At 45.7% G+C, this 11,637-nt stretch overlaps 1 protein-coding gene across 1 annotated transcript in view; it reads right to left on the bottom strand.

The window, feature by feature from the left end:
• The window catches only part of VPS37C (vacuolar protein sorting 37 homolog C (S. cerevisiae)), a 30,225-nt gene extending 18,608 nt beyond the window's left edge, over nucleotides 1-11,617 (bottom strand). The window contains exon 1 of the mRNA XM_011971100.1: nucleotides 11,523-11,617. The gene's annotated coding sequence lies outside the window, so the exon portion shown is untranslated. The remainder of the gene's footprint in view (nucleotides 1-11,522) is intronic.
• Between the last annotated feature and the right edge of the window lie 20 nt (nucleotides 11,618-11,637).

Genomic DNA, 11,637 nt, shown 5'->3' on the forward strand with positions numbered 1-11,637 from the left:
TTAAATGAGAATTAAACAAGACCACCAAGCAGCAGGTTCGGCGCCCGGCAGTACTCATTCCCACACCCTCACAGCTTACTGTTAGGAAATGCTGCCTGTCAGCTGTGCCAGGCACCCAGCTAGGTCTAGAACCAGAGGACTCTGAAAGAGCTGATCCCAGACGGAAGCAAAGGGTGTGGCTTTCTGAAAGAAGCTCCAAACCAATCTAGACAAGAGGCCTCAAATACAAGCATACATGGGGGAATGCACAATCTCTCATAAGGAAATTGCTTTATGCAGGAAACTGTCATCTTTACATAAATATTTACATAACAACTGACTGTTCCTCAATCCACTGAAAAACTCCATCTGACCCCCCTTTGCCCAGAGACAGGGCCGTCAAGTGAGAAGACTCAAGAATAACGAGCCCACTCACTGTGCCAAATGCTGGGAGGCACCCAGAGTGGCAGGGGACTTCAGGAAATTAAGCCGCTCGGCTGGCTGGGAGGCTCTAACAGCACCGGGCAGGCCGCAGAGCCCAGCGCTCACACCCTGCCCCGTACGCCACAGGCTTGGCTTTGCTGACCCAGTCCGTCCCCTAAAGGGACTCCTCCCAAACCTGCTGAACCTCCGCACACACCTGCATTCCAGCATTCCTAGATCTCCACTCCCCTCACTCATCAACGTTTTTTCTCCCCCAACCAGACTCTCCTCCCAGTCTCCTTTTCTATCAGTGGCTTCAGCTCCTGGCCCTGACTTCCAGGTCAGCTCAGACATGTGGGTCCCTCTACCCGTGAGGTCCAGTCACCAAGTTTCAGCTAGTCAGTGTTCCAAAGGCTCTCACACACACCCATCCCTGCCCTGTGCAGGCTGCAAACTAGTCCTCCCGTCTCCAGGGTCTCTTTCTCACAACCATCCCACCAGGCTCCCCGGATGTGTGTCCTGTCACACTGCTTCCCTAAAGGCTGGCCGTCTTGCCCCGCTCCTCCCCTCACCTACCACCTGTCAAGGGTGGCAGCGGAGGGAGATGGGTCGAGTAGCCTAACCAGTCTGGACAGGACGCCTCCCTCCTCTGCCCATTTGCCCAGTTTGGCCTAATCCTGTCACTTTCAACCTTTTTCAAAGGAGATTTTTTTTTTCCCCCAAACAGAACATTTAATCCAAGCCATACTGCACAGAACACTTCACAACACATATGTTCTGGGCAAACGGGTCGGGGAGAGCCCTGTCCTCACAGTTCAGTTTCCCCCTTGACCTAGAGTTGGCCCCTGAGACCACCATCCTAACCCCTTATCCCTGCTGCTCCCAACCCTCACCAGCCCCTCCCCTGGTCCCCTCCTCCACTCCCTTTCAGCTGTGATGTCTTGCCAGCAGTGCAGAGTGTGGGGAGTCATCAAACCAGGCCTTACCGCCTCCTGCCCAGTTGCCCTCCGGAGCCTCACTGTCCCATCAGTGTCAGGAATGGTGACAGGCCCTGTGTCTGAGGTTTAGAGGCTGCTCACAGGCCGGTGGCTGGCCCAGGTGTTCTACATGCAGCAACTTGGGTAACCCTCACCGTGCCTACGCCGCTGTCCATCCTCAGGCTTTCCTCATTTTCAATAGGAGAACACTGAGGTTCTGTGCCTGCCCACAGTTTCCCAGGGAGGAAACGCAGAGCCTGAACTGCAACGGAGGCCGTCCAGCGTCACGGCCCATGCGCCTCACTGTGCTCGGCTGCCTCGATCAAGTCCACATCCACAGAACACCAGGCCTGGCTCTGGGGACCAACTTCATCAATGGTCGTTGGTAAGGATATCTTCAACTAGACCCCTCAAGAGTAGAACCTGTTCTATTTTCTTCAGAACCTAGCATGATGCTGTCCTAACAAATACTAAAGTGGTGACTACTCTCCTTCACCAGCCCTCAGACTGAAGTCTGAACAGGTGTACAGGCCCAGGAGCCCCGGCAGCACAGGAGCAGTGCCTCCGTTGAACCTCAGCTCTGCAGGAGACCCAGGGATTAAAGACTCTGAATCTGTAAGGCAGACAGCCCTGCACTCTTGCTTACTGGCTGGGGAGAGCCTGGATGGGTGATTTCAAATCTCTGTGCCTCAGTGTCTTCTATAAGATGGAGCTTTTGTAAGAACGAATTGAGTTTCATGGCTAGAAAGTCTAAAGTCTGGCTCTCAGGCAGGGATCAATAAATAGCCGCTCATGATTTCTATCACCGTGGCTGGGCACAGAAACTCAGCCCATTCTTACCTCTGCAACTCAAGCACTTCCCGTGTGGACTCTGAGGACAGAGAATTTAAGATTCCTCCAGAGATGGCATCAGTCAACAGAGGAACATAACTCCAGTGGCTGGATGTAATCAGATCAACAGCATTCAGCGTCAGTCAAAATGATGGCCAAGAAACGTGATTGATAGGCAGCTGGTTTTTGAAACTTCCTGACAGTAAAGCCCAGCCACTTGGCAAGGCCTCTTCCTTCTTTGGCCCACGACTGACTTGAAAAGAAAAACATACTGACTTCACCCCAACTTCCACTTATATCTCCTTTGTCCCTACTGTTCGGATGACTCAGAAAGGATTTCAATCTGCAGCTGTCCATCCGCCCCCACTTCTAATCTGCACAGAGCAAGCTGAGCAAGAGGATTCAACTGTCCCTTAAGGAGGGATCAAGAGGGAGGTCAAGGCAAAGACACACTCAGGACCAACATCCAGGAGTGTGCACCGGTCATGCAAGGTGTGTGTTCAAAGCCCAAGATGATGAGATCGCTGAGGTGTGGCCATCCTAGGCGGATATAAGGTGGCGCAGCTGCAGATCCTACCCCTGCCAGTGATAGGACAGACCCAGAACTTCCGGGTCCAGTGGAATCATCCACAGGCAGACGGGTATAGCCACAGAAAAAGAGAAACCAAGCCAGGCCTTCTCAAATCAATTCTTGACTCAGGCAGGAATCCATGAAGGCTATTATCAAACAAAGGGTGGCAAAGCTGTATCTGTGACCACACTGAGCTCTGGACTCATTTTCATGCTTGTACAGAAAGTCTGCCCTGAGCCCGCCTCAGCCCTCTCCAGCCCTCTTTGACACCCCCCAGCAACCTTGGGAGAACACAGTCAGAGCTCCCATGGCCCTCTCATGGCTCCCCAGCATTTGGTATTATGTTCCAAATCTTGTGCTCCTTGGGTTGGTATACAACACCCTGTCTGTATCAGCTGACCCCGAGCCTCTATTTCTCCATGGGTTGCTCACACCATCCCAATTCTCTTTGTTCTACCTACTAGTCCCAGAACAAAAACCACACTTCCAGTCACTTGACATACATTCATCTCTAAAGATCAGTAAGACAGGGATCCTGCCCGGGAAGGAGTTCACCGCACAAGCTGCCCTGCCTTTGCTCTTCCTCTCTACTCTGCCCGGAATACTCTTTCCTACACTTTCCCCATCTAGAAAATGCCTGCTCCATCCCTCAAAAGCCAGCAACTCTCTAAAGCTTTCCTTGCTCCTTCCTCCCAAAGAGTTCATCCTGCCTTTCATGGTACTCTGTACACAGCACATAGCATTTCTTATTTAGAAATCAGCATGTTCCTCCAGCAGGAGTGTGAGCTCCCCAAGGACACAGCCCATGTCGTGTTTGTTTCTGCATCCCAGCGCCTAGGTCAACACTGGGCACATACAAGGTGATATGGTTTGGCTCGGTGTCCCCGCCCAAATCTCATCTGAATTGTAATCCCCATAATCCCCACATGTGGAGGGAGGGACCTAGTGGGAGGTGATTGGATGGATCATGGGGGCAGTTTCCCCCATGCTGTTCTCGTGATAGTGAATGAGGTCTCATGAGCTATGATGGTTTTATCAGTGTTTGACAGTTTCTCCCACAGACACTCTCTCACCTGCCACCATGTGAGATGAGCCCACTTCACCTTCCGCCATGACTGTAACTTTCCTCAGGCCTCCCAAACATGCGGAAGTGTGAGTCACTTAAACCTCTTTCCCTTATTAGTTACCCAGTCTTGGGCAGTTCTTTTGATTACAGCAGTGTGAAAAACAGACTAATACACCAGGCATCCAAGGAATGCTGACTGGACAGGGACTTCCGCTTTTGGCTAACATGGAGGGAGAGGCACTAGATTTACTCTCCTGCCTCAAAAAACTAAAAAGCCAGACAAAGCCAAAAAAAACACATAGAACGACAGTTTGTAAACGCTGGACATCAGACAACACAGAAGAGTGACCCCTGACAGTGGAAAACAAAAAGCTGAGTACCACAGCTGCTCCAAGTTACTCCTAGAGGGCCTCCAGGCCCAAGGCACAGGGAGTGGAGGAGAGGAATTCCAACTCCAGGGAGGCCAGGGTAGCCAGAGTTCACAGGGCAGAGTACCAGAGAGGAAAGGGCCACACAGAGAACCCCAGAAACCTACAGAGGGTCCCCCTCCGGCTCTCAGCCGGTACTGATCTGTACCCGTCCAAGGCAACAATCCTTGGACCTCAAATTGAAACAGAAATAGCCTTGTGTGCCCACCAGCCACAGTGGAAAAACCTCATCATTCACAGGACATTGCTAAAGTACTAAGGACAGTACTGCCTCAGTAGTGAGGAAAAATCAGGCCTGGGCCTAAGGCTGTTCTGACCCCAACTAACAAGCCTTGAGAGCAACCTTTAAAGAATCAAACTGTTCCCAAGTAACTTAACAGTGTTCCAAAACAATGCCAGGAACATATATAGAAATACAAAAATATCCAGCACCCCATAAAGTAAAATTCACAACATGTGATATACAATTAAAAATTATCAGACATACAAAGAAACAAGAAAATAAGACCCATAGTGAGGGAAACAATAGAAACAGACCCAAAAAATACACAGATAATGGAATTAGCAGGCAAGGACATTAAAACAGTTACTAAAACTGTATTCCATATGTTCAAGAAGCAAAAGGAAAGATTAAGCATGTTAGAGACAGGGAAGATATTTAAAAGACCCAAATCAAACTTCTACAGATGAAAACTACAATGTCTATGATAAAAAGTATACTGAAAGGGAGTATCAGCAGATTAGACAATGCAGAAGAGACCAGTCAATTTGAAGACATAGCAACAGAAACTATCCAGCACAAACCAGAGAGAAAAAAAAAGAGACTAGCGGGAAAAATAAATGATCAGAGAGCTAAGGAACAACTTCTAGCACCCTTATATACATGTAACTGGATTCCCCGAAAGAGAGGAAAGAGAAAAGGGAATGAAAAAAATATTTGCAGAATTACTGACTGAAAAATTTCCAAATCTGATGAAAGCTATAAACCCACAAATCCAAAAAACTCAATGAACCCAAGCACAAAAAAACATGAAGAAAACTACACTACACAAAAGCACATCATCATTACATTGTTTAAACTCAGAAAAGCAGTCAGAGCCAGGCACGGTGGCTCATGCCTGCAATCTCAGCACTTTGGGAGGCCAAGATGGGAAGACTGCTCGAGCTCAGGAGTTTCTGACCATCCTGGGCAACATAGTGAGACCCTGTTTCTAGAAAAAAGAAAAAATTAGCCCGGCATGGTGGCACACACCTGTGGTCCCAACTACTTGGGAGGCTGAAGTGGGAGGATCCCTTGAGCCCAGAAATCTGAGGCTGCAGTGAGCTATGATCATGCCACTGCACTCTGGCCTGGATGATAGAGTGAGACTCTGTCTCAAAAAACAAAACAAAACAAAAAAATGGAAGAAAGAAAGAAAAGCAGTTAGAAGGAGAAAAAGATACATTAAAAACAGAAGAGCAAAAAATAAAAATAAACAGGCCAGGTGTGGTGGCTCATGCCTGTAATCTTACCACTTTGGGAAGCCGATGCCATAGGGTCACTTTAGGCCAGGAAGTCAAAACCAGCCTGAGCAACATAGCAAGACCCTATCTCTACAAAAATAAAGAATAATCATTTACAACAATTACCCAGGCATGGTATACACACCTGTAGTCTTAGCTACTAGGGACCCTGAGGTGGGAGGATCACCTGAGCCCAGAAGTTTGAGGCCTCAGTGAGCTATGATCATGCCACTGCACTCTGGCCTGTATGACAGAGTGAGACTCTGCCTCTTAAAAAAACAAGAAGAAAAAAGGAAAGAAAAATAGCAGATTACTCGTATGAAACAATGCAAGCAAAAGACACTGGAACATCTTTAAAGCACTGAAAAAAAAAAAAAGTTAATCCAGAATTCTATACAGGGAAAATGCCTTCCAAAAACAAAGCCAAAATAAAGACTTCTCTAGACACCCAAAAGCTGAAAGAATCCATCACTAACAGACCAGCACCACAAGAAACGTTAAATGGACATCCTCAAGTCAGAAGGAACATGAAACAAGACAGAAATGTGGATCTACATGGAGGCATAAAGAGCACCAAAAATGTTCAACAGATGAGTAAATATAAAAGAACTTTACATTGTAATCTCCTTAAAAAATGATTATTTAAAACAAAAATAACAATGTGTTATGGGATTTATGGCATGTGTAGAGGTAAAACAGGTGACAACAGTATGAAGTCCAGGAGGAAGGAAATGAAAGTAAACTATTGCAAGATTCTTACACTAAAGTGGTATGACATCACTTGAAGACGGGCTGTGGCAAATTAAAGATGCATACTATATATCTTAAAGCAACCACTAAAAAAAGTGTTAGAATAAACCAACAAAGGAAACAAAATGGAATCATAAAAATTACTCGATCCCAAAGAAGTCATAAGAAAGGAAAAAGGGAACAAAGCACATGGGACAGATTGAAAACAAACAGCAAGAAGGTAGATTTAAACTTCACCGTATCAATAATCACATTAAATCTAAATAGTCTTAACATCCCAATTAAAATGCAACTTGTGAGACTGGATTAAAAAGCAACCCCCGGCCAGGTGCAGTTGTTCACACCTGTAAACCCAGCACTTTGGGAGGAGTGGGCAGATAACTTAAGGTCAGGAGTTCAAGACTAACCTGGCCAACACAGCGAAATCTCGTCTCTACTAAAAATACCAAAACATTAGCTGGGCATGGTAGGCACATGCCTATAATCCCAGCTCTCAGGAAGCTGAGGCATGAGAATCATTTGAACCCAGGAGGAGGAGATTGCAGTGAGTCAAGATCACACCACTACACTCTAGCCTGGGCAACAGAAGGAGACTCTGTCTCAAAAAAACAAACAAAAAAAAAAAACACCCGTCTATATGCTGCCTACAAGAAGCCCACTTTCAATATAAAGACACAAATTGTTTAGAAGTAAAAACACTTTTTAAGAGATATACTATAATTTTTAAATCTTCTATTTTTAAAAACCCTGTTATACGCCACAAAATTTATCATTTTAATCATTAAGTATACAGTTCTTTCACATTAAATACATTTGTTTTGTTGTATAACCATCACCACCATTCCTCTCCAGAACATTTTCATCACCCTAAGCCGAAATTCTGTACGCATTAAGCACTAACTTCCCATTCTCCCTTTCTGCCATTGTCTGGCAACCACCATTCCACTTTGTCTCTACAACTGGACCACTCTAGGAACCTCATGTAAGAGGAATACAACAATCTTGTTCTCTTGCGACTGGCTGGTTTCACTTAGGATAATGTCTTCAAGGTTCACCCATATCACAGGATATATCAAGTCTTCTTTCCTTTTTAAGACTGAATAATATTCTATCTAATATATATACCACATTTTGCTTAGCCATTCACCTGTCCATGGACACTTGCGTGGTTCCCAACTTTTAGGCTATTGTAAATAATGCTGCTACGAACATGGGTATACAAATACTTGTTCAAGTGTCTGCTTTCACTTATTTGGGTATATACCCAGAAGTGGAATTGCTAGATGATATGGCAATTCCATGTTTAATTTTTTGAGGAACTGCCATGCTGTTTTCCACTGGCTATACCATTTTCCATTCCCACCAAAAAAGCACAAGGGTTTCAATTTCTCTACATCCTTGTCAACATTTATTATTTACTGGTTTTTTTTGTTTGCTTGTTTGTTTTAATAATAGCTATCGTAATAGGTGAAGTGGTAGCTCACTGTGGTACTGATTTGCATTCCATAATGACTAGTGAAGTTGAGCATCTTTTCATGTACTTATTGGCCATTTGTGTATCTTCTTCGAAGAAATATCTATTCAAGTCCTTCACCCATTTTTGAATCGGGTTGTGTTTTTTGTTGCTGAGTAGCAGAAGTTGTTTACATATTCTGGAAATCAATTCCTAACACTCATTTTTTAAAGCTGGATTAGCTATACTAATATCAGACAAAGTAGATTTCAGAGCAAAGAACATTTCCTGGGGCTAAAAGGGTCATTTCATGGTAAATGATATAGTTTGGCTATCTGCCCCCTCCAAATCCGTTAAAATTTGATTCCCAATGTTGGAGGTAGGGCCTAGTGGTGAGACATGTTTAGGTCACAGGACAGATCCCTCATGAATGGCTTGGTGCCCTCCCCGCAGTAATGAGTTCCCGCTCTCTTAGTTCACATGAGAGCTGGTTGCTTAAAAGGGCCTGGCATCTCTCTTGCTCCCTCTGTGGCTGTGTGACACACCTGTTCCCCTTTCACCTTCTGCCACGAGTAAAAGCTTCCTGAGTCCTCACCAGAAGCAGATGCTGATGCAATGTTTCTTGTACAGCGTGTAGAACCGTGAGCCAAATGAATCTCTTTTCTTTATAAATCGTCTGCTTCAGATATTTCTTTATAGCAACGCAAAACAGCCTAATACAATACAACAAAGAAGGTCAATTCATACATGGAATATAATACTCATAAAGGTTTGTGCAATTAACAACGGAGCTTCGAAACATGTGAAACACAACCCGATAAAACTACCAGGGGAAATGGAGAAATCCACAATTATAATCAGAAGTGTCAATGTCCCTCTCTCAATAACTGAGAGAACAGAAGACCAAAAACCAGTATGGACACAGAAGATTTGAACATTACAAACTAACCTGCCTGAATTGAAAGTTATAGAACACTTGATCCAGCAATAGCAGAATATGCAATCTCCTCAAGGGCTCACAGAACATTTACCAAGATAGACCATACTCTGGGCCATAAAACAAGTCTCAGCAAATTTAACAGGGAAATATGTTCTCTATTTAAAAGAAAATAAATTAGAAATCAGTGTTTACCAGACAGGAGAATAAAGTAATCCTATAATGCTAACTTTACCTGTGACTAGTTGTAATCCTGCTTGAGGTGGGACCAGATAAATCAGTAGCGGGACTGAAAATACTTACAGGTCTTCAAAGGTAGGTCTACCTGCCTGAGCTATCTGTTTGACGTTCACTGGGGAGACTCCCTCTCCAGCCCATCCTAAGCCCCAGGGGTCCTACTTGTCAGCCTCGGCTAAATCAAGACAAACCTGTTTGATATTTGCTTAGTCTTTCACATAAACCAGTAAAAGAAGATAAAGAGATGAGATATGAATTGGAAGGAGCACCTACTAAGTAAACACGCCTTTAAACCTAGCAAAACCTCAGACAGGGCTGCCATTAGACGCCTCTCTCTCATTCGGTAAGCACCTGGGAACAGACCAAAACCTTGTGGAAACGCCACATCTCTCAAGGACACTTCTAACAGAATTTCCACACAACAGAGATCCAGCTGGATTAAAAGAGCTAAATCCATTAAGCCAGGTCTTCAGTGATCTGATTTTGTCAGCCTGGAAAACCCCTACTATTACTGGCCAACAGTGTCCAGAAATGATTCATACGGCTAGCTAACCCAAAGGCCTCTTAAGGGCAAATTAACAAATTTCAAAGCAATAAACAAAAAGAAAACAAGAATCCTCAGGAACAATCTCACTTCCAAGCTACCAGTGCCCTAGCAAATCTACAAAGTTCCTACAGGCGGTGTTTCCCAAACTTGCCTTACAGTAAGAATCACCCAGTGCGTTCGTTAAAAATAGATTTCTGGGCCCTCCTCCAGACAATAGCACAGGAATCTCTAGAGGTGGAGCTCTGTATTTTTAACAAGCATCAGAAATTATTCTTAAGGTCCAGCACCTTTGGGAAACTAAAGGGTCTGAGAGGCAGTATCACACAGTTAAAAGCACCTTGACTTCTAAATGAGACTGATGGCTTAGAAATCTCACTTGCGGCTGGACACAGTGGTTCACGCCTGTAATGCCAGCATTTTGGGAGGCAGAAGCGGGTGGATCACCTGAGGTCAGGAGTTCGAGATCAGCCTGGCCAACATGGTGAAACCCCGTCTGAACTAAAAAATACAAAAATTAGCCGGGCGTTGTGCCGGGCACCTATAATCCCAGCTACTGGGGAGGCTGAGGCAGGAGAATTGCTTGAACCCAGGGGGCGGAGGCTGCAGTGAGCGGAGATCACACCACTTCACTCCAGCCTGGGCAACAGTTCAAGACTCCGTTTAAAAAAAAAAAAAAAAAAACCAAACTTGGTCACTTACTGGCTGTGTGACGCTAGCCAGGTTATCTAACACCTCTGCAACTCACTTCATCTGTAAAATGGGATCATCGCCTATTTGGACATGTTCACAAAATTCGGTATGTTCAGAAAGCCCTAGAACAGTGCCCAGCATATGAAGCCAAGCAACAAATCACAGCTATTGCTACCTGCAAAACAGCGGCAGAAACTGCTCAGAAAGTCTACAATGAAAATGTGCTACTTAATGGAAATTATAAAGGCATGGAATCACATTTCCAAGATAATCTAGGAAAAAGGCTTTTCTGAGCACTACCACTGCAAAGAACAAAGACTCACTTTAGCGTCCAGTATGTTCACCGCAACAGTCCCCAATCCCACCCAGAACTACAGAGTTCAGGTCTCTGCAGGGTTGCAGCTTTGGACAACAAAGTAAGAGTCTTTCCTTCCCCAGTTCCTCGGTCACCACCACCTCCAGCTCTAAGGACAAGAGTCACAGAAATGACAGTCTGGTGGCAGCATCTTGATGCATTAGTAGGAAATGGGACTCCAGGAGCCAATAAAAAGGGTGGAAAAGGCCTTAGGCAGCAGCAGGAGAACTGAGAGAAGGGCAATGAGTCTGGGAAGTTTCTGGAGCTGAAGACTGACATTCCCAGGGTAAGTGAGCCCAGACAAGGTGTAGCTAGGAAACCACTGCCTCAGCTCAGCGACTAAAACCCCAGGTTGTAGAGTCAACTCTGCCAGTAACTCGCAAAACAGCTCCAGGTAACTCCTTCTCCCATCGGTAAAGTGGGAAATCTCCTCATCTGCTGAGGAAATGGAGAGGAACCAGGCATATAATGGGTATGTATGCATCACTGCCCTTTGCGCCCAGAGGGTCCCGCGGTAAGAAATGGTCAATGATGCCGGGAGGTCCAAGTCTGAGTCCTGAACAAAGCCAAAACTGAAAGTCTCCTCTCTCAAAGTCCTGGAGAAAGGGCACAAGCCAGTAAGTCAAAGACCAAGTCCCTCCAACTCTCACCCTGCCACTGGTCTCCCGCGTGCCCTCTGGCAAGTCAGACCCTACTCTTAGGCCTCAGCTTCCCCATCTATACAATGGGCTAATTGGCTCTAATGTCATCAGAATTGTGACCGCAAGATGCTCACATACGGGGCGAGGGCCTGCGGAGATGGAGAAAGGAGGGTGGCGGTGAGGGGGTGAAGCGGAACTGGAGGTGCGACCCGCAGGGGAGCCGCGGCGGCGCCTCGCGCTCTCCCCGCG

Source organism: Mandrillus leucophaeus, unplaced genomic scaffold, assembly GCF_000951045.1.
Source record: "Mandrillus leucophaeus isolate KB7577 unplaced genomic scaffold, Mleu.le_1.0 Scaffold986, whole genome shotgun sequence".
Lineage (NCBI taxonomy): Eukaryota > Metazoa > Chordata > Mammalia > Primates > Cercopithecidae > Mandrillus > Mandrillus leucophaeus.